This window comes from Cupressus sempervirens, chromosome 4 (assembly GCF_028749045.1).
Source record: "Cupressus sempervirens isolate cs-2001-9-10 chromosome 4, ASM2874904v1, whole genome shotgun sequence".
In the NCBI taxonomy this organism is placed as follows: Eukaryota; Viridiplantae; Streptophyta; class Pinopsida; order Cupressales; family Cupressaceae; genus Cupressus; species Cupressus sempervirens.
The window spans coordinates 283626691-283652198 of NC_143121.1; the positions used below are offsets into that span (position 1 = coordinate 283626691).

The window sequence follows — 25508 nt, forward strand, 5'->3', positions numbered from 1 at the left end:
ACACTACTAGTCTGCTATGAAACATAGGCCTACTTCCTATGGGGTGTATATGTGAAGCCCAATAGTCTTTCATTTATTATGTACAATTTATTATTGTTTCCCTCTAATTTAATAGCTAAAGTAAAAAGCTAGACTGAATATAATAACACTGACACATCAAAGATACGTAAATTGATTACAAAATCACCTTATTTGGATGCACATACATGTAGCTTAAAAATTGGAAATGTGAACTTACTTTAAGTACTGTCAGCCATAAAAGCCACCAAGAGCATACAAAGCTCCACCCAAAACTGCTCCTGCTAAAGCAAATCACTGCCAAAGTAGAGATCTAGACAAACAAAACACAAAACATTTATATTAGCAATAAGTACAAATTGATTTAGTAAATAGGAAAAAACTACAGTCAACGGAAAACAAAATTGAAGTAATGAAATAATTCCTTGAGAGATCACTAGGCCAAGGAAGGAGAGGGATACACACTCAACTATGCCAAAGAGGGACTTTGAGTAGAGCAATGCAAGCTTGCCCAAGAGAATCGGATCGATCATTCGTTCCAACATGGAGTTTGAGTAAGCTAGTTCACATTAACAATGAAACATTTGTTAATTGATCATGATTTTTTTACATTGGTAGTCCAACATGGAGTTTGTGTATGTTTTAATTCACACCAACAATGAAACATTTATTAATTGATCACGATTTCTTTATCTCTTACAAAATTTTGAATTATAGAAAGGAGATTATATAATATTTTTGAACCATCTAACATTGATTTATTACATAAAGTATTTATTTTTTCTGAAAAATAAGTTTGTAAGACCTTTATTTGTCAAATCAGATGCAATGTCCTTATTGAAAACTATGTCTCTAAGAACTTTATTTGTAAAATCAAAAGCAACGTCCTTATTTCTTTATAATGCCTATACCACCTTGATTGAGAATTTGAAAATTTTAATTTTTTTCACTGTAAGATGAATTTGTGGATTTAACTGAGTATACATTAATAGACTTGAATTAAAATTTGACTACTCTACAACTTGTAGAGCAAGTGGAAAGGTGAAAATGTTCATGAGGTTGACATTACACATATTGGAAGGTCCATTTAAGTGTGTATGTCATGGACTTTGTCATTAAAACAAGTACCTTTGACTGTTTGTATAATATTTTTATCCACAATATAAAAATGGTAATTTTTTATCATATGATAAAGTTGTGGATTTAATAGACATGACCTTAAATTTTGCTCCTATACTTCTTTCAATGCATGATGAAAAGGTGAAAATGTTCATGGAGCTCACATTGAACATGTTGGAAGGTCCTTGTCAGACATGGGTGTAGTCCTCATAATAGGATTTCTTTCAAAGAAGTTTGTTGGCTTCAGTTCAAAAGTAGAAGAGACTATTGGCATGATTAGGTAGTCATCTTGACAAGGAAGATGATGGAAGCCCATTGTGTACCAGAGTACAATGTCCTTTTTCTCAATTGGGTGATCCCTAAAACATAAAATCATAAAGAGCTTCATATAAAGATTGGGTCCCTTTTATAAATTGAGTCTGATAAGTTTGGTTATTAAAACTTAATAGAAATTTGGGGAAAGTGATTCTTACATTTGAGATTTGAGTAAGTTCAACTTATAGAAACTAATTCAATGCAATTCAATCTATAGAAATACATTAATTTGTTTGTGTCCATGAAAAAATCACTGTAAATGAATGAATTTCATGGTATTCAAACTTACCTGTCAAACCACACAGCCAAAGTATCATCACCTTGGCATTGATAAGAATATAGCCCACCAGCCCACTCCTCACTATAGTTGTATGGAGTTATCCATATCTAATACATGAAAAAGTGTTTAGTGCCATCAAGTGAGGTAGATTCAGACTTAATGTTTAATTTTGATTCTAAATAAACTTCAACAGAAACAATGGACAAAAATAGGCATGCCCAACTACAGTGCACAATTTGGTTTTGGCCACATATATCAACATTAATTTAAAAAACAAATATAAGAGATCAAATTCAAAGTTTGATTGGGTTCATCCCATAGTGTTTCGATTTTATGATGGTGATATTGTTGTGACCATAAAGGCTCAAACTCATGTTGGCTCATTGTGATCATAGTTTTGTACCTTTAACAATCTAATGTGCTAGTAGGTTTGAGCATCAATATTGATAATTGGGAATGAGGTTCATTGTTTGTGGCCCCACTAATTTATAGATCTAGATCAAAAGCATTTCATGTTTCATGTATTGCAAGAGTGTTATGCAAACATCACTGGTCACCTTCAATGCTCTAATGTGCTTGTAGGTTTGAGCATCGGTATTGATAATTGGGGATGAGGTCCCTTGTTTGTGACCTCACTAATTCATAGCTTAGGTCAAAAACCTTTCATGTAAGGGAAGGGTTCCATGCTAGCATCACTGATTACTAAAAAAGTTCACCAACATTTAAAAGAAAAATGAAATTCAAAGTCTAGTACAAACTTGGTTGTTAGTGAAGGAACCTCGGAGTTGAGGAGGATCATTATGATCAAGCAAGCTTGCAGCTATGCCCCCAGGGACAATTTTTTATCCTACTGGATTTCCTATCTTTTTCTTCCTCAATGGATTGATCATATGAAACTTGGATGGATGATAGAGGTTTGGCTTAATTTGAGCATCCTTCTCTGTTTTGGCAATGTGTATCTCTGTTGTCCAAAAACTTTTCCTTGGAGTTGATCCATCCTTCACCCTATGCTTCACAATCTTCACCTAAACAAAGGAATTTTCTCTACCATCAATATCCATGTCCAAGTAGAATGTCAAGAAATGTTCATGGATAACACCAATTATGTAAAGAATCTACAAATACCAAGAGAAAGAGAAAACCACAGGAATTTCATGCAAATATTTTATAGACAACATACATATCCAAAATAGAAATCAACTCATTCATATGTGAAGGTAAAAATAATTAAACAACACAAAGAGAGTGAGGAGATGAGAACAAGGCAATTTCATTGATTCTGGGGCATTGAACCAGTTTCACTAGATCAAAAATAGCAACAAGAATCAAAGGAATTTCTCCTTTGTATTTAACTTTCAAAATGAGAAGGAACCTCTTGAAAATGAGGAATATGGAGCTTTTATTCCCCTTGAGACTAGTGAGGATGCTTAAAACTAACAACATATTCTAGAAGAATGTGTGTATTCATGTGAGTGCTCCAAATAATGTAATGCTTTGGAATGGCGATATCGTTAATGCTGGAATCAAAATTTTCACAACTCAGATGAAACTGAATAGAACCAAGAGAAACTTCCTCAACATTCCCCAAAATAAATTGGCACAACACATCATACTATTCCTCATTAATGTCCAGGTCTAAAAATGGAACACTATAAAGAATAAGCAATAATAGTAAGTCAAACATTCCTTCTTAAATAAAGAATATGCATATTAAAGGAAAGAATATTTTGGAATTCAAACATTTAAAGAAATCCCCACCAAGACATCATCTTTAAACATAATCTTTCATACCCCAGGTAGGAGCAATCTTCAAGAGCAAGATAAACACCAACACCATATGTCAGACCACCATTCATTAATCTATTATTGCTGAAACCATGTATTATAATTGATAATATACTTGTGAACATACAACTTCAAAGTATCAACAGATAACTCCTGAACTAAAAAATTTAGAACCATGTACTTCATAATTACCATAACAGAATAAGTAGAATCTAGCAAAAATACTAAGAGCATTTTACTCTTGGGATATGAGATGAAGTAAGTACCTTAGTAACATCCTAAAAACTTCTCAAATATAAACATTAAAACGTATCACAAATCCCAAGACTCATAAACCCAAGGATGTAGACTACTCTTCCAGTCAGACACACCCTCTGGAAACCATAGGGTAATTTCTTTCTTTTCACTTTCCACTGCATCACTACCATGGATGACATTCCTGCAAGCATTGCATATTATTAGAACAATAGGATACAATTTTTTAAAACAATCCAAAAAAGAGTTTCCCAAATTGTTATAAACATTGAACCTGAATCATTTCCTACATCATTTAGACATCTACGATTATACTTACAAGATCCATCAAAAAAACTGGTTTAATAGAGCCTTCCTCCCCATATTTACTCAAACATGCTTGATGTGTGTTCCCTTAACATTTTTTCATTTATGAATGCATATTCAACTTGCAAACTAAAATTTGGCAAAGAAAAAACTAAAAATAGAAACAAATTTTGAAAATGACAATCCTCATTATCAGGCTTCCATATTCCATACCAATAGCATTCTATTTTCTAGGTTCAATTGTATAGTAATCTTAGTATCATAGTTTGGGATCATCTTAATTAGTTGTTATCCACCACAAATTTACAAAGCTATGATGTTGATATTTAGCTGTCATCCATTACACATTTACAAAAATTGGGGTTATGGCTCATCTTCATAGTAAGTGCTTTATTGAAACTTTAGTGGAGGAAAATCTAACCATTAACTCTTCTTAAATTTATAGCAGAAGAAACATAAATAGGAGATAAAAGTTGACATTCAAATGTGTAAGGTTGTGATTTCTTGACTTTATTAGCATTGACTAAGCTTCAAACTCAAGCTGTGATTGCAAATGATGCAAGGTGTAAACTCAAAACTTAAAAGACTTGGGTAAGCTTCACATCATAGATGTGTCCCTTTTGATAGTCCCCTACCCAAGGGCAAACACACAGTCACTTCCAAAAGAGTAGGTTCAGATCTTCAAAGTGTATGTACATGACTACAACAAGTAAAGCCCTAGGAAAATCTCACCACATATTCATATCCCTCACAGCACAATCATTTACCAAAATGAATGGCAAGCACTAACAAAAAAATGAGGTAAAAAAAAAACCCTCAATATGGGTGAAGATGATGGTAGGATAAAATTCCTTGTAGACTATATACAGTAGCATCAATTGGTATTCCCCATAAACATTCATACAAAAACCTAAAGATTCAGCGCTTCTACATATTGGTGGTGATGACCTTGAGAAAAAAATCAAATCTAGGTAGGTCAACAAATTATGCAACATCTAATTACCTAATTGAACCCACAAATCCATCTAGTTATATTAAAATTTGGGCAGGCTGTAGCTATATATCTATAAGGGAGAGTTACATATATCTTGAGCCCTCCTCTTGTACCCCTATCCATCATCACCTCCCAAAAGAGGTTTATGATGCTAAGAAAATTGAATTTGTGAAAACAATCATTGGCCTACATTTCATAGAGGAGAGACATGAAAGGAGGAAGAGATTGTGGATGAAGCAAAATGCCAAAAGAACAAAAAATGGAAAGTTGATGTGCAAAATAAATCCCAATAAAAATGATAGAATAAAGAAGTTTGTGAAGGAAAATTTAGAAGTCTCGTATGGTAAAAAAAAATGGGCACAAAAAAGACAATTATATCAAAGACTTCAAACCCTCAAAGATCACAAATAGAAAGCATATATTAAGGAGCAAATACCGAATGGAGAGCTAAAGTGCAAATAATGTAGCTTAGGACAAGTTCTCATCATTTGAGGAGTGAAACAAGTAGGTACCTGGGGAAGAATGAAAGGAGACAATATTTTGCAACATAGGAGTGGTAGAGACATAGTGGCATTTATCATGGAGTGCCCAACATATAGTGACATCTGCTCCATGTTTTGGAGATTTTAGAAGGCGCAATTTAGATACTTATGAAAAAATAGTGAGGCATGACAGAAAACTTAGTGATCAAAATTAAATGTCCATGAACACACTTAAAGAAGCAATTACAAAGGGTCTAATGTTTTAGCTAACCTACTTTAGAGTGTTTTCATTACCTAGGAGGTCCCATAGGCTGCTTTGGCCACGTTGACAACCTTTGAGTCATTCATTCAATCATATTGTTAAAGTGCTAATTAATTGAATGCACCACCTTGTTCTGCTATTCTAGACAATAGTTTCTTTAAACACTAGCAAACAATAGTTTCTTTAAACACCCTATACATAAACATGATATTATACTAAAAATAACCAAAACATTGCTCATTAGTCCTAAAAAAGCATTCTAAATAAAAACTTCGAAGTAGAAAGTTTAAAGACATCCCCTAGCCAAAAATAGCACTCACGACATACAACCATTGTAGAATGAAGCCCCTCCAAATGACAACCAAAAGGATAATTTTCACTTCATGTAGTCACATATTGACGTGCATAGGGCACCCACAACATTTGCTATACCACAATAATTTCTTGTTATCTCAGCCTGTTTGTTGAAAATCTACAGTTGAGCCTGTCCCAACCTACCTATATGTGAATTTTGATAAATACCAGTAACACTAGTTGCAAGTCCAATTTTATTTAGGCTAGTAAGGAAAGAATTTTTCATAGCTACAAACTCTATATCACAATCCATTAATTTGATCAATTTGTCCCCCAGATGTTCAAATTCACGAGTCACAAAACTAGAACATTGTTGGGATTTAGAAAGAAAATTGTTATTAATCACACCATCCTTAACCTCATCATGTAATACCTGGCCATTCTCCAGCTGAGTTGATTTTGTGCCTGTTTGAACCTTAGTTGATGGTTTATCAAAGAACTGCTTTGTTTGGAAAATCTTCATTGGTAACTCAGTGACAAGTTTTGGCTTTGGATCTCTATACAATTCATTTTCACTAGTGGGGATCTCAACTGAATATTTCTTGATCAACTCATCTAATTTAGCAAAATTCATTGAAGCCACATCAACTATAGTCTTTGAATTCAACATTCTTACTCCTTTTCAAAAGGTATTTGTTGTGGTTAGCTAGTTTTCTTGAGGCTAGTTCCTTTATTGGGTGCTTCATTCTCCTTTTTCATTCTTTGTCAAAAATTCCATTAGGAATAGCACATTTCAATCTTATTATTAGAACCATCATTATGTAAAAGCATAAATCTTGGACATAATTATTACATTAGTTGGCTTCATGCTTTTATCTGATGAAGAGTCCAATAGTGTGACCCCGACCTTCAAATTATGAAGTCTTGTTTCATGATTGAATGGACTAATGATCAATATTTTTATAACATCAATGAGAGAAAATAGCTTATAGGACCATGATAGCCAACAAATAGATAAGCCTAAAAAGCCCTAAATAGAAAGTCCTAATTTCAAAATTGTCTCCATCTTATTGTGATTTATGAATTATGTTTTAAAACAATAGCAAACTAGAACCCTCTATAGGACATGAAGGCCAAAAGTCCTCAGACTGTTATAATAATAAGCAAAGTGAATAATCCTACAGGTTAAAGTAAACTAGCAATATTATTCAACACATAAAGGATATGCTTCTACAAATAGGAATACATTTTGCTAAAATTGACACTTATCATTCATAGGAGATAAGAAAAGGAAAAAATGCTAGTAATTAAAGCAAACTGGAACATTGTGTGAAATATTCAGCACATATCCTAAGCTCAAAATCGAGTAAAAAATCCAAGGAAAAGATTAGCATGCACATCTCAATCCTATTAAGGATGTGTTTAATCCTTATAAGCCTTTATCATCAAGTTGACTAAGTACCCTCCACCTAAATGCAGTGTGTGTTTCTCAACTTACAAAAATTCATTGAGTATAGTATGCTTGCAAAGTTCACATCATTAAAACCACTGGCTTATATAACTAGTGTATGGTAGCGAAGATTCTTTTCGAAATTGTCTATGCACAACTTTAGGCACTTTTAAATTTTAAAACTAGTGTTTCATGGATTTCAATGACATTGCAACTATTATACATGTTATTCTTCTGGGAATCTTGTTATCAAGCAACATGTAAATGTTATTGTCATAAAATTTGTTCAATGCAAGGTGAACATTTTAAGCATTTGTCCTCATGCTCACTTGAGCCCATGTAGCTTGTTAAATATGCATTGCATTATATCTTGCAAAATTCACAAGACAAAAAAAAAATACAATCACCACCTTATTCTTATAATAGAAGAAAAAGATATAATCATATTCACAAAAACCTTGCTATCAAAAGTGTTTACCTGTGGAAACCTCAAAATCCTCGTTACAAATAGGACAATTGTATAAAGTATAATGAGATGGATGTACTATAAATAAAAAAGATAATTTGGGTAATGAAAAATTAGATGAAACAAACTGATCAGAAAGACAAAAGAGATATTATTTGATGATTTTATCTATGCAAGCAAGAATGAATGGAGGCAAATTTAGCGAAAAATTAGGGCAATTGGAAAATCCAATTCAAAACTCACTTATGTCAGAGTGGTTGGGTTTCGTAGAGTACCATACAGGATGCCCAAGTGTTCTAGCAACAAGTTGATCCTATTGGACATCATACGTAAGTGATTGAAGTTCATAAGATGATAGTTAGAGATCACAAGTCACATTTCTCTTTCCTCATCGAGATAGGTATTTATTCCTATGTCAATAAGCAGACTACAAAGACAACTAAAATTGATACAGCACTATTGATCATGAATTTTATTGGGGCTATTACAAACAAGTTTAGCCCCATCAAGAAAATTAGCTGTCATAGGGCATACAACAAACATAATCTAGCTTTAGAGATCACTCAACAAAATTTCATATGTATTACTACAATTAATAAGGGGCTCTGGTTTTGGTAATATTTCTAAATAATTTAAGGAAATGTACTAGTGATCTCATATGATGACACTAAAATAAACAATTATAGTTACACCACTCATTACAGAAAATCATGACAAAACACCCAAACAAAAATTAGATAATCTCACTATACCCTACCCCAAAAATCAACTTTGCAAGTTTTTTAAAAAATTGTATCCATTGCACGAAATGTACACCAAGTTTTTCATTATTCAGACCAAAAAAATGTATACCCATTGTACTTTACTTGATCCAAACTGATTCTAAATCTAACCAATCCTATTTACAGCGTACATTGTAGCATGGCATTCATCCAAACCTGTAAAGCATACAACCCTATGCCAAAAATAATCACCATAAAACCTACCACAAAACCAACCTCCCAAAACCCCTAACTTAAACCAAAACATCTCCAAGAGCCCTAAAACAACAACACTAAAACCCTAACTTGGACCAAAAGCACTAGAATTTATCAATAATTATTGGAAAAAGAACAAAATGAAAAGCCCACTCTTTAACTTATCCAATACAAAACCTTACACACAAAGTCAAATCCACACAAATCACAATACAAAACAGCACAGTCAATCAAAAGCACAAAATTTCAAAGCTAAAAAGCTAGAAACCTACCTATGAATGAACTTCATCCGCCTCATCCTCCTCATGCACAGCCTGATCTCCAACTTGGAATCCTTCAGTAGCTTGGCGGGTTGCACTTCAAAAAGATTACACTCCTTCTCCTCATCAGGAGACCTGATAACTACAATAGGAAAGATGTAGTGGTGAACACAGTAGTCACTGATGCTACCAAGCCTGCCCTTTGAGTTCCTTTTGGAAGCCCCAAATCCTCGACTCCCCATTATAACTATACTGAGGCCAAGCCTCTTGACCTCCAAATAGAGATACTCCTTCATATCATGATCCTTGATGATGTGGATCTTAAAAGGAATATGGGCATCCATAAGGGGTTGCACCAAATTAGTGGCCTTAGTAGATGTGAAATTGTCAATATCATCTTCGAGATTTCGCTGCGATTCCTCATCTATATGTTTGTCCTCAATAGAGAGATCAATGGAACCCCAATCAACACCGTAAAGGACACTTGTGGGGCACGCACGAACTAGAATCACATTTTCCTTGGGCTATAGATAACAAAAGGAGGGAGTCTATGTGCTGATATGGTGCCCCAGTTGATGCCAAGGTCTACTACCTTCACACTACAAAGACCTTTTACTTTCCCCACTCAACAAGTGCGCATTTATCTTCACATGAAATAGAACTTTTTTTATTTTAACATTATGAAGCTTGTGTTGGTCAAAATTTTTACCAACACAGGCATGGATTTTTAAAAAAAGATGTATTTCTTTGCATATTCGACGAATTTGACCCCATTTTAATAGATGGTCAAAAATTTTGATCTAAAAATGGGGTCAAATGTACTAGTGCATGTAACATTATGATCAGATCTCGAGCTCAGTTATGCCATCTCCAATATGTCTTATACACATCTTTAACTTTGGCTTCTTTGAATAACAACTCTACTAAGAGATATACCAAGTTTACAAGAACAAGCTTCTATAAACTCTATCTCAAAACAGTCTTCACTAAAACTTGCATAACTTCTTCCAAACTTAATATCTTATGCTTCTGAGGTTAGCTACATATACTAGACACTTATTATTATTTCCCTTTAACCTTTCTATTGAAAGTACTCAATGATCTATCCATACCAACTTGATCTTTGTATTGTTCTTCTGTCAAATACCACAGAAAATAGCTATGTTGACATCAGTGACAAACGCAGTCATTAATGTAATATATCATCATGATAATGATCTAATCATGTTTCTACAATACTTCCCCCCATAGAAATATCATTTTCATTCATGCTTTCAACAATCTCCCCCTTTGGCATTGATGGCAACATAAATGAGAGACATCTAGTTCCAAAAATACCAACTATAAAAGACTGTTAACCTTTCTTTTCAAATCCTCTTCATCAATTATTTTGAAATCATCTTCATCAATCATTCCCTTCCATTGATATACTTCAATGTATTCTATATCATGCTCCAATCTCTCCATTTAATGCACTCTATATCAAAATATTTTTCATGTTGTAATCTCTCCCCCATTGATATCAATGTCAAAGGTTTTAGCAATCATCAATCTCTACAACAATTGTCTTTGACTTGCTCAAGCGTCCAAAGACATTGTTCAAAATACCATCCAACCAGAGTCCTAAATGACTCTGTCCATCATAGATACTTCCCCATTTAGGAAGCATTAGCATTCAGTCCAGACAAATAATAGTGCTTTGTTACACTAGGCTAATGCACTCTTGTATCATCTACTCTAATGTAGGAAGGGGCATAAACACTAGCATACCTTGTAAATACTCAAAAGTATCATTGGGAAGAGGCTTAGTGAAAATATCTGCAATCTACTCTTTGGTACATACATACTCCATTCTAATTTCCTTTTTTGCAACTTTCTCTCTCAACATGTGATACTCAATATAAATGTACTTAGTTTTAGAATGCAACATTGGATTCTTTCACATATTCACTGTACTTGTGTTATCACAATTTATGACAAAAAGTTCACTAAATTCTATCCTTATATCCTATAGCATCTACTTCATCCAAACAACTTGATTACAATTTTTTGTTGGTGCAACATACTCTACTTTTGTTGTACTCTGTGAAATACAATCTTGCTTCTTTCTTAACCAAGAAACCAATTGTTCTCCAAGAAAGAAGGCTCCACCACTGGTGCTCTTTCTATCATCCATATGTCTACCCAATTAGTGTCAGTATAAGCATATAAAATGAAATCATCAGATTTGTCATACCACAATCCAAACTCTGGTGTTCATTTAAGGTATCTAAATATCTTTTTGACTACTACATAATGTGCTTCTTTGGGATCAATTTGAAATCTTGCAACATTTCCAACTGCATTTTCTATATCTAGCCTTGTGTGAGTTAGATATTGCAACCCTCCAATCATAGATCTATACTTCTTCTACTCAACAATAGGTGACTCATCCTTTGAAGATAGCTTGTGTCCAGTTACCATAGTTGTTCCAAAAAGTTTACATGTTTCCAAACCAAACCTTTTCAATAGATCTTTCAAATACTTTGTCTGAGAAATAAAGATTACTTGTTTGTCCTATACAATCTATAATCCTAGGAAGTATTTGATCCCTCCTATCATACTCATTTTAAATTCCTTCTTCATTTCTTCTTCAAACTTGTCACTTTCATCATCATCTCCTCCAAATATGATATCATCAACAAATATTACCAAAATCATCAATCCATCATCTATTTCTTTCTAGTATAGATTATTGTCTATCATACCTTTGCTAAATCCAAGCTTTGTGAAATGCTTGCCCAACCTTGCATACTAAGTTATGGGTGCTTTCTTCAAGCCATATAATCATTTATTCAAATTGCATACTATGTCCTTATCCTCTATTAAAGGAAAACCTTTAGGCTATTCTATATATACCTCTTCTTCAAGTTCTCCATTTAGAAATGTTAACTTGACATCCATCAGATACAACTTGAATTTATTATGTGTTGCATACGCTAACAATAACCTTATTGCTTCTATTCTTTCCACAAGAGCATAAATTTCATCATAGTCTATTCCTTCTTTCTATTAGTAACCTTTACATACCAATCTTGCTTTGTTTCTTACAACTTCACCTTATTCATTAATCTTGTTCCTGAATACCCATTTTGTTCCTATCATGTTCGTGTCTGTTGGTTTGGGGACCAATTCCCATGTCTCACTCTTCACTATCTGATCCAATTCTTCTTTCATAGCTTGCTTCCAATAGTCATCTTTACATGCTTCATCTACATTCTTTGGTTCAACTTGAGATATTAGACGTTTTTCTTCATTGATTCTTCTTCTCGTCATTGCACCTTTATCTCTACTTTCAATTATCTACTTTGATAGATGATTCTTTGTCATATTCTTACTAGAAGTAGGAGCTTTATCTAAACTCTTAGCTTTGTTGAAGGTTTTGAGCTTTGTTCAAGCCTTTTTCTCTCCTTCATTCTACAAATTATTTTTAGTCTCAAAGAGTTCTTCATCATTCCTTGGTTTATTAACAACATTCTCATCATCTAAAATGTAGTCAACTATTTTTTCTTCTATCATTAATTTCTCATCAACTCTTACTTTTACACTCTCAACAATAGTCTTAGTTCTCAAATTATAACATCTATAGGCCTTTATTTTTAATGAATAACCAAGAAACGTACCTTCATCACTTCTACCATCAAACTTACCAATATTATCATCTCTTTTGATATAACATTTGCTAACAAAAATTTTGAAATACTTAATTGTAGGTGAGTGACCAAACCAATTTTCATAAGCGATCGTGTTTGTTTCTTTCCTGGCTTGCACTCGATTCATAATGTAGAATGTTGTATTCAAAACTTCTCTCCAAAACATCTTGGATACATCATTCTCAACTAACATATCTCTAGTTTCTTCTATTGCTGACATGTTTCTTCTCTCTACAATGCCATTTTTTTAAGGATTTCTAGGAGCTAATAATTATATTTTGATTACATTAGCTTCACAAAAAATGTTAAACTTGTTTGAAGTAAACTCTCCCCCTCTATTTGGTCTTAAACATTTAATCTTCATATCTAATTCATTCTCAACTCTATTCTTGAAAACCTTGAACTTATCAAATGCCTTAGATTTTTCTTTAAGAAATACAACTCACATAATTCTAGAAAAGTCATCAAATAAAATCATGAAATACCTTTCACCATAAAATCCTCTAGTCTTCATGGGACCTTTACGATCTATATATATAAGTTATGTTATGCTTTGTCAATACACGGACTTACAAATTTTGTTCGTAAGCTTTAAAATCTTAAGCAAATCTCTAACTACAAACATACTACTACTCTTCACAATCTTGTCAAAGTTTATATGACAAAATCTTTTTTGCCATAACCAACTGTCATCTACCTTTGTAACCAAACATGTTATTTCAGTAGGATTCAGGTGAATTACATTATCTCTAGATCTAGTTCTTGTTCAATTACTTTTTCATCTCTATCTCTGATCATGCATGTCTTCTCTGTGAACTGTAACTAATAACCTTTATCCACTAGTTCTCCAACACTCAGAAGATTGTGTTTCAAACCATCAATAAAATATACATCATCGGTATTATCCATACCATCAAGAGTTATAGATCCAATACCTTTAATATGACATGCTATATTTTTTCAAACTCTCACATAGGCCCTATCATGAATTTTGAAGTCAACAAACTTATTCATATCACCAGTTATATGATATGAACAACCACTGTCAATTATCCAATTAGATTTCTTTTCAACCTGTGATACCAAAGCCATTTTCTCTGGACTTTCCTCTTTAATTGCTACAAATCCTATTTTATCATTACTAATGATAAGGCCAATTATTGCGTCTATTTTATGTTAATTTTAATATTCTATTTTTAATGTTGTCAAGACATTTGTGAGCTCATAACCAATTAAACCTATGCTAAAGTCCAAATAGAACTGTTAAACCATGGGTAGATAGTTATGACATATTTTACCAATATTATACATATAATGCAATATTTCATATAACCATTGGAATGTGTGTTCTAATAGCTAGATTTTGTTTGATTATGCTTATTTGCATATATATTTTGTATTACAACTAACTTGTTAGGAAAGGGAGAGTTGGACAGCGGATGACAATATTCAAGGAGGAGTGTCAAGGTCCAATCTCAGTGGAGAAATCATCATGGCACTGGAAGACATGACTACTACAAAGGAGGGGCCATTATCCAATAATGCAGGGATAAAGTGTTGCTATTGCTATATTCCCTCTATGTTTAATATTATGTTGAGTTGGTTGCCCAAACTTTATTACTTACTCCACAGGCTACTATATTTTCTCTCTTCTTCTCTGGTGGATCTTTTGTTAGTTTGTTGTTCTTTTTGTTTTAGAATAAGTGTCAGTTCTCTATTTATAGGGATTAGATCAATAGTTTTAGGAGTTGGAAATGTTTATGAAAAATGTGTTTTTATCTTCTAGCAAGTTATTTGTGGTTTTATTTGTTGTTCTTATGTAGGGAGAGATTGAAATATAATTTAGTTCTTGGTTTACATTCTATGTTATTAGATTAGCAAAAGATGACCAAGGGGGCCCACTTGGGAGGTGGATTATATTAGAGTAGCGTAGATTTATTTCCAGCATTTACAATATTTTAAATAGAAGTTAAAGTTTCTTCCTATAGCATAGTACTTTGTGAATGTCCTTGTAGCATTTGCAAGAGCAATTATAGAGGATGATCTAGGTTGAGATATAGGTTAGCATAGAGATACATTTCCAGCATTCATTTTAGTAAGGAGTTAAGTGTGTTATTTTCCTACAACAATAGTGCAAATTCTTTATATGAATTTTACTTTCCTATAGCATAAGCATAATTACTTTTCAAGGAACCTAGTGCACATACTGTGCCGACCATTTCAAGTATACACCCTTGGATTGAAAAATTAAATACACCTCATCATGGGAGAAGTAATCCTTAGATTGAATAAACTATTCCTAAGTAAGGCTTTGGGCATGATTATCACACACCTATTGTGAGGTAGATCATTTTTGGCATCATTGTCAGGGACGGTATCAAACCTAGGATCATTTTTGAGTCATAGTATTTTTTTTATTGTTAGTTTTTGAATTAGATTTGTAGTCCTAAAAAATAGCTTCACAAGCATGAAGAATTCAATTGCATGCATCAAAGAGGAAGACAACGAGATGAATATGGAAAATTTCTTCTATGAGGGTCTAATAATTTGAATGAGGAAATTCAAGAAGTTGAGTTCCCTTTTGAGGACATGAACCCTAATTTTTGTGTAGCATCTTCCTCTAGAGAAGAAGTTTTGGATATAAGCAGTCTTCAGCCTTTTCCTAGAATATGGACTAGCTTTCTTGATAGTTCTAGTTTAAATCTACCTATTGTTAACCATCCTATAGCTAATACTCCTTTTCAGTAGCAACCTCATAATCAAATGCCTCTAGTAATGGCTCACCCTACTTTTATGTTCCCTCTCTCGAGCCTTATAAACAATGCTAATCTCAAACATATGCGCACAGCTACTCTTCCAAAGTTTTATGGCCTTCTAACTGAGGATCCTAATAATTTCTTGTTTGAGTTTGACATACTATGTCAGAGCTTTGACTATAACACTAATAACCACAAGCTCAAGTTATTTCTAGCAACACTAAAAGAATCAGCCTTATGATGGTTCATGGACTTAAGAGCCAATGCAGCAAGTATTTAGGATGAGATCTAGACTCTATTTCTAGAGAAATATAAAGAGTATTTCAAGGGGAGTGATTCAAGAGGAGAAGATATTTTTAAAATGTCACAAAAAGAGGATGAAACATTGGAAGACTATGTTTCACATTTTTTGTTTACATTGTAGAAGAACCTGTAACATGTACTAATAGAGGATTCATAGAAACTAGTCTTCTTGAAAGGAGTCAATGATAATTGTTTGGAAACATTAGAACTAATGGATGGTGGTGATATATACCAATCTTCTTGGGATGACCTCAAGAAAATTTGTCTCAACTACTCAAGGTCAACTATGAAGAAAGGCAGAGGGTATCAACCCACCATCACCAAAGGGATTAGTTAGAGCATTTCAAAGCTTGAGATATCCAATTTACTCTCAAATTTCAAGCAAGATATCATAAATGATGTTGCTACACATCTCGACACCATGACTACAAAGAAGAAGCATGTAGAAACTAAATCACGATTGGTGGAGTATTGTCCTCACTGCCACAAAAAAAAGCAAGACTACACATGTAAGCTGGTATCTAACCTGGAGAATCAACATTTACCAAATGAGTACATGAAGATAGACGGTGAAAATGATCAAATGTTCTTTGTTTCTCAATGTCAACCATGGGCTTCAAGACAAGGTATGCCTCAAGACCCTCTAAAATTTTCAAATCCTTATAATAATCAGTGGCAAAACCAAAGTTATTAAAATCCATCTCCATACTCCCAAACTCCTTGGTAAAACTAGCAAAACAACTAGTGGCCTAATAATCAATGGAAAAATCAGCAAAACTATGAATGGAAAAATTAGCAAAATCAATGGCAACCACTGTAAGGAAATTGGCAGTGAAATAAATAATGGAGGGGACCTCCATAGTGGTCCAACCAAAATTTTGGTAACCCACAACTACCACCTCTAGTAAAACCACTTGCAATAATGTCAATTCCTGCACCAAATAATGCTAATCCTAAGCCAACCCAATTGCCTGCTCAATCTCAACCAAATCCAAATAGCACAATAGCAACAACAAGTGTACACTACCGATACTCAATAGTGCCATAATTATTCACAAGAGATATCTAATATCCATTTGAGATCTAGTACAACTCTGCCTACACCACAATATCCTATTATCATGGAAGTTGCAAACACTCCTATAGCCCCACTTCAAGAAGCTACAATACCAAATCTCAACCCATCAACTAATGTACCCAGTAAGACTACTAAAAACACCTTAATAAATCCTCCCTATCCACATAGGCTAAGCACCAAGAAACCTATATCCCAAAAGGATGAGACATTTGATATTGTGGAATAGCTAAAAACATGCACATCCAAATCCCTTTGTTCCAAGCTATCAAGGATGTCCCTCTTTATGGAAAGCCTATTAAGGATGGATGCCTTAAGAAGCTAGGGTAGAAGAAGAAATATCCGAAAACAATCCATGTTGTTGGGAAATTAGAGGATATCATGTTAGGAAAGGTGGTGATACCAAAATATTCAGATCCTGGTAGTTCAATAGTTAACTTGATCATAAATGGATAGGTTGTGAAAAATGCTTTAGTTGATGTGGGAGTAGCAATAAATGTAATAAGTAAAGATACAATGCATAGGTTATACATAGAAGGCTTAAGGACAACTCCCACAATGTTACAACTTGTTGATAGTTCAACTGTCACTCTAGATGGTCTCATAGAAGATGTAATAGTAACTTTAGATTCATGGGAATACCCTGTTGATTTTTTCTTATCCTATCACCTAAAGTAAAACTTTCTAGCTATTCTATCATATTAGGGAGACCTTGGTTAGCCACCATTGATGCTCAAATCAATTGTAGATTAGGTAGTATGACAATTTCAGGTGGTCAAACCATAAGGCAACTAACACTATACCCACCTGCCCAACCCCAGCCAAACTTGGGAGAACCTATTTGGCTAGATTTAGGGGACAAAAAGGAAGAGATAAATTTTGTAGCCCAGCTCATGATGTTGCATAGGCACTCTTTTCTGAAAATGTAGGAGGAAGATGATGTAATATAGAGCATTCTTACCAATGAATGTATAATGGCTATAGATATTGCTAAGAATTCTATCTTAAAGCTATGTACTTATGAAGACTGTGTCTACCCAACAAGCTCTAAGATAATTGATCAATTATTTCCAAGTGAAGTAGCCACAAGCCCAATACTCAAAGTGTTAATGGTAGAGTTAACTGTTACTATCAAAATTTCTCCTAGTCATAATCTTCGTGTAAACAACAAGTTGTCCCAATCACAATTGAAATTATTAACTAAGCTCCTTAATCAGCATGAAAAAATTGATTATGGGGATATGATAGGATTGAGCCCTAAACTCTACACCCATAGGATCTACATCAATGATGGAAGCTTGCCACTCTGATAACCTTAGAGGTGAATAAATCTAGCATTATGCACGATAGTTAAGACTAAATTGCAGAAATTGTTGGATGTTGGATTCATCTATCCAATCTCTGATAGAAAATGGGTATCACCCTTAGTTATTATACCTAAGAAAGGATGTAAGTGGAAAATATGTGTAGATTACAAAGAGTTAAATAATACTACAAAGAAGGATCACTTTCCCTTGCCCTTTATAGACCAAGTTTTGGATACTTTAGCTGGAAAGAAATAACTCTCCTCTCTAGATGGATACAGTGGTTACAATCAGATAATTATTGCTCCAAAAGTTCAAGAGAAGACCACATTTACATGTCCTTGGGGTACCTATGCTTATTGTGTATTACCATTTGGCCTATGGAATGCACCTACTAATTTTCAGAGAGCTACCATCAGCATCTTTGTTGACATATCACATGACTACATAGAGATATACATGGATGATTTGACTACATTTGGTGTCACATTTGAGGAAGCCATGAAGAACTTAGAGAAAGTATTAATCAGATGTGAAGAACATAACTTTTCTCTGAACAATGAAAAATGCTTTCTGATGATGCAAGAAGGTGTGGTCTTTGGGCATTTTATCTCTGAAGTTGGAATCCAAGTAGACCCTACAAAAATAGAGGTAATTCTCACACTCCCTATTCCCACAAAGAAAAAATAAGTCAAATCCTTCCTAGGATATGTTGGCTATTATAGGATATTTATCAAAAAAATTAGGTAGGTAGCTAGTCCTCTATACACTTTTCTTACCAAAGAGGCTAAATTTGGCTAGAACAAGGACTGTGATGACTCCTTCCAACTTAAGTCATTGTTGACGACTGCACCAATACTTAGGGGTCTTGATTGGACTTTTCATTTTCAGATATATACAGATGCTTCTAACTATGCCATAGGTGCAGTCCTAGGACAAAAATATCAAAACCTTGAAAATGCAATCTACTATATTAGTAAGAGCCTTCATGGACCAAAATTGAACTATAAAGTGACTTTAAAGGAACTATTAGTAGTAGTTTATTCTCTAAAAAAATTCTAGCATTATGTAACTGGTTATCCCATATTTTTCCATACTGATCATGCAACAATTATCTCATGAAAAAACCTACCATCACAGGTAGGTTAGCAAGATGGCTACTTCTTTTACAAGACTTTGATATTATGTAATCATTGACAAACCCAGGAAAGAAAATTTGGTAGCTGATTATCTATCTAGAATCCACCATGATGAAGAAGATAGTACTTTGATAGATGATACATTTCTTGATGATCATTTATTTCATATTGTTGTCCAAACCCCATAGTATGTAAACATAGCTAATTACATTACAGCTAACAAAATCCCCATACATTTTTCTTACAAGGATAAGAGGTTGCTTGTAGAGAAAATATTTCATTTCTCTTGGATTGATGATACACTATTTTACACTAGACCTGATCAAGTTATGAGGACATGTGTGTGAGAAGATGAGACATATGACATCCTACATGTATGTCATACTAAACCATGTGGGGTCACTTTGTAGAAAAAAGAACAACATTAAAGATTCTAAAAACTGGTTACTATTGGCCTACATTTCATAAAGATGCAGCCAATTATACATGAAAGTGTGATAAATTTCAGAGGATGGGCTAACCAACAAGATTAGATGAAATGCCTCTCACCCCATAGGTGGTGGTAACACCATCTCACAAATGGGGCATGGATTTTATTACTCCAATAAATTCTCCATCCAATGGGAAATCATGCATCCTCATATGCACTAACTACCTAACAAAATGGGTTGAAGTCAAAGCCACGAGGCATGTTCGTGACCACAATGTTGTTGAATTTATGTATGAAGAAATCTTTACTAGATATGGAATACCCAAAGAACTTGGTACTGACCAAGGTACTCAATTCACTTCCAATCTGTTAATAAAACTTATGAAGGAATACAATATCAGACATCAAAGATAAAGCCCCAATAATCCTCAAACTAATGGATAGGCAGAAGTTACAAATTGAGAGATAAAAGCCATCTTGACAAAGATAGATCATTTGCACCAAAGAGATTGGAGCAACAGACTACTAGAAGTTGTCTGGGCATATTGCACAATATGGAAGACCACTATAGGGTTCACACCATTCAAACTATTGTATGATAAAGCAGCAATGCTACCCATTGAATTTGAACACAAAACTCTAAGAATAGCATTGGAGTGAAAAATTGGTCTTCATGCAGCATAGAGAGCACTTACTACAACTTAATTTTTTGGATGAATGCACAAGTCTACCCTAGAACACACAAAAATCATTTAGAAGCAAAGGAAACAATGGCACGACTACCACATTCAGAGTAAACACTTTCAAGTTGGTGATTGGGCACTACTTTATGATTCTAGATTTAAATATATACTAAGCAAGCTGCAGACATGATGGCTGGGTCCTTATGAAATAAGCCATGACTTTGCAAATGGAGCAATCCAATTAACCACCATTTATCCATTACACTTCAACTTACTAGTCAATGTACATCAGATAAAGTTATATCACCAGCCCCAAATGAAAGAAGAATTTCTACAATAATTTTAACAGCTAGTTTCAAACAAACAATAGGTAATACTTCCTATAGCAAAGGGTCCCAACTTTCTTCCTATAACTCTTGAATAAGAATTCCTTTGAGCATGCCCATAATAAAAACTTTATGTTAACATAAAGTTAAATTCTCCATTCACTTTCTAAATTCTTCTTTTTCACCTCATTTTATTTCTTTTTCTACCACCCACCCACCTTCCATGTTATCATTTTCCTATGCTTTCAATAATATGGCAGATCCACTAATGCATGTTGTGGCTACCATTTTTCCTCTCTCACCATCTTTCTCTGGCACTTGCAATGATCAACTTGACAAGTATAAGATTTTCAAATTTAATTTATTTTTAGCAAATAGGTTTAGTTAGTTATATCTACTACTACATTAAATATATTGTTGTGGCCTTAGGCCAATTCTATACCTCATGCCAAATATGACAAGTGAGGACACTTGTCCATGTTTCATAGGGGGTAGGTAAGGGTGCTAATTCCACATGACATTCCTATTAACTCATTAAAGATCCTCAAATATGTACTTTCATTTTGTTTGATTAAAATCCAGTTGCCATAGTATGCAAGTGTCAAGTGTCATACCTGTATTCCTAAATAATCCCTCATTATTAGACTAAGATGTAACCCAAATTAAATCTAATGTGACCTGACTTAAATTTTGAAATGCTTCTTGCATATCTATGATTTATTCTATTAAAATTGCATTATTGTTGTTTAGGATGAAAACACCAGAGGAGTATAAAAGGGTCTGTGATTTTCTAAAGAAAAAAAGAGTTTGAAATTCACAAAAAGGAAGAGGGTGATCATTGAAAGTAGACCAGAGGTTGATATTGTAAGTGCAAATGGGAGGTCAATTGCAATGATGTGAACCAATAGAAGATAGTGTTTTACTTTCCCATGTAGAAGTAGTAAGAATATTCAATGCATGTGGTTGGCTAGGATATTTCTTAAAATTAACTAAGTTTGATGAAGAGGAAGCTATCGAATTTACAAATACATTTGAGGAAGGTGAAGAAATAGGATGGGGATATACAGTCATTACCATAGAGGAATAAATAGAGGAAGTAACTAGGTTGCTCATAGTAGGGGAACACTACCCCAATGAGCATGATCGCAAATTAGCTAGGGCCTAGTTTACTATACCAAGTGACCCTCAATTGCAGATTACAAAGTAGGTGTACAAATGAATATCCATTCCTTCGTCGTACAATGAGTTGTCCATTAATATTATTAGGTACTTTACCTATGAAGTAATATTTTCTAATTTCCATGCACAACATTTTATATGACTCAGTCATATAAGGCATAATCTTTTAGTGAATATCCCCAATTTCTTGTTCAATATGTTATACATTAGTATTGAGGAATCCCCATAAAGGAAAAGATAATTTTGTTACCCACCATGCCCTAATCAAATTGCTGATAGAAAGATCTCTTAGGGACATCTCTCCTCTATCACTGGCAGAATTTGTCTAGCATAATGTAGCCTCAGATTCCCCCTAATGTGTAGCCTAGCCAAGATAATGCAACCCCCATTGACACAACTACTAAGCAAGGCACCAAAGGTGCTAAAGCTAAAAATGGGCAAGAAAATGTGTCTTTTTTGACTCAAGCAAGCAATGTACCTACTTCTACTCAAGTAGTTCAAGAAAACAAAATTTACAAGATGAAACTTCAGTTCCTACAGTCGAGAAACAAAACCCTACAGTCTCAAAATAGAAGAAAATAAATTCAGTTCTTATAATGATTAATCCTACAGCAAAGATAGAAAAGAGGGTTAACAGGAAAAGGACTATGGTATTTGAAGAAACCCCTATAAGAAGAAGCCCTAGAATGAGAGGACCAGTTCCTAAAGCACCCTCAGAAACCCTGTCCACTTTTCCTAAACAATTTGATGAAGAACCTCCAATACAAGTTGTCCAAGATGATTTCCCTAGTCAACCTAAAAATCCAGACATTCCTCAAGATCCTGATGAGGAATGTAAAGATGAGACGAATGAATGCCAATTCAATGTTCCATGCCATGAAGTAGAAGAAGACCCAATGTCACACTAGTTAGCTTATTCAAAAACTACCCTACTTTCCTATAAGAAAACGTGGTTTACAAATTTCTTGGAATGCATATGGAGGGAATAGAGGAAGAAAAATAACCAAGATGAAGACAATGGTTCAATTACCTTACAAATGCTTCTTTTTCAGATATTTAACACACATGTGTTAACAACTACCCTATGGAGAGAAGGGGAAAAGAAGATGAAAAAGGTAATAACAAACCAAGGTGAAGAAATTGTGGAATTGAAAGAGCAATTGGCAAGATAGAAGAAAAAGGTGGATCATGCCCTTAAGCTAGATGACCAAATAATTACTTGTAGGTCGCCACCTAGAATCTATGCCATTTGTTTAAAAGAATAATTCTTCTTATTCTAGTTGATGATGACCCTTAGAGATATAAATACAAAATTCAAATCAGCTCGGGAATTTTATGGTTTGTACTAGACTCTTCCATCATGGTAGTAATGTTGGAGTTGAGGAAAGCCAACTCCGAAGATGCCAAGATCACCTGCATGCGAACCTATCAAAGAGAAGCCATAGAAGGGGAGGAGCATGGAGCATGGGCAAAACCCTAAACGGACATGAGAGCCATCATAATGCAAACACAAGAAGAAATGTATTTATAATAAGAAATGATGTGAAGATGATGTTACAATGAGAGAGAGCCCGAATATAAAGAGCTCATGGAAGCTTGTAGAACAAGCTGGAAGGAGGTAGAAGATAAGATTGACAACTCAGCACACATCCACAAAAAGTGGAATATGCTAAAAAAGGAACAAACTCCCGAGTTGTCAACAACTAACCACTACATGCATTAAATATAAAATATTAAATAAATGCATGACCTAAGTAAGCTTAAGTAATAGAATAAATAATTAGATATTAATTATTTACTCTAACACCCCCCCTTAAGTGCAACTTAGGGAAATGCCTTAAGCTCACAAAGCTAAGATGAATGCATAATGGGTCCCGGCAACAAGGCCATTTTAGGTACCCAAGTACAATGCAAGAAGAATGCAACCTCTGTAAGCGAGGAAAGAGAGAAAACCACATGGGAAAAACCCTCCCCTAAAAAGAGGTAAGAACCCAGTGAAGAACTGAAGAAGTCTCCAACTAGGGAAATTGTCCCCTAAAACAGGAACAAGGAATGATCATGAAGAAGCAGCATCACTGAAGCATGAAGAAGTCGCAAATCTGCCAAATTGCTGATCTGAAGAAACCTCCATGGAAGAAGAAGGCACGAACTGAGCATGTCTATATGGTAGATGATCCATCTCACCGAAATGCATAGGTAGCCAGCCACTGCAATCGCCTTATATGTAGGATCAACCACTGAATACATAGTTCACACTATCGAACCATCGAACCACGGATGCATTAGAACACAGCATAACCCCCCCTTAATGTAGATGGGGTGTGATGACAGGAAACTGAGAATGTGAGCCAAAATCTCCTGCAAACGAACCAAGAACGAGGAGAGAGGGAAAGGGGTACAGACACCGATAAAGACACGGTCTAACTGACTCTACATGGGGCTAATGTCGTGGAAGGTACACTCACTTGACAAAGGGAGAATGCCTAAAACAGCAAACAAATAATCTCCCCCATGGTGCTTTATGAAATAGTGCATGCACAGCTAACTCAAAACAACGTTCATGACTCCCGAAATGCAAAAGTGACACTTTATCTCAGTGCAAAATAGAAAAGTGCTTCAAAAAGATAGCTACAATGATCAGAACTGAAAAAGAGCTGAACCAAAAGAAAGGACAACCAAAAAGAAAGCAAACCATGCCAAGAAAACGATCCTCGGGCCTAAAACACTCAAAATATCCACCATAGAGCAAAAATGCCAAAACTATGATAGAAAGAGAAGAGGCCAAAAAAGAAGAAAAAAGACTATAGTTCTGAAAAGTACACAGAACCAGCTTTCCAGAAATATAAAATTTTCAAAAAACAGGCATGGGACGCAAAAGATATGCATGCCGGAGTCAAAAACAGGACTTCGGACTTCAACAGAAAAAACGAGCAATAAAAAAGCATCAAAACCTAAAAATACCTACACCAAAATCTTCGTCTTGGAACCAGCTTTCCGGCGCTTCTTTCGGATCGGAAAAATACCTCCGTATGCAAGAGTTATGGCCAAAAAACCAATGGTAGGTCCAAAAGCAATCGGGAGAGGTGCATGCAAGGGCTGATGCAACGCTGATGTCAGCAAGTCATGCGATTAAATTTGACGGTTTGGTGGCCGTCGCAGCAAAAAGAGTGCCACGTGGCATTGCCATGTGGCAGTGCTGACGTGGCGGGTCCACGTGGCAAGGTGCCACGTGGCTCCCATGCCACGTGTCACCCCCGCAGTGGCTGACTTGGCTGCAGATGTGGCGCAGAGTTGTCAGGCGGAGCTGTCGGAGCGGCGGGCAGAGAACTGGCGGAGGTGGCCGCAGGGGCGGCAGAGG

The 25508-nt window shown here is 34.7% G+C and overlaps 2 pseudogenes; both read right to left on the reverse strand.

The window, feature by feature from the left end:
* Positions 1-1297: 1297 nt before the first annotated feature.
* On the reverse strand, positions 1298-6780 carry LOC149561099 (amine oxidase [copper-containing] gamma 1-like; annotated as a pseudogene).
* A 2495-nt stretch (positions 6781-9275) lies between these two features.
* LOC149561100 (universal stress protein PHOS32 pseudogene) lies at positions 9276-21609 on the reverse strand (annotated as a pseudogene).
* Positions 21610-25508: the final 3899 nt, after the last annotated feature.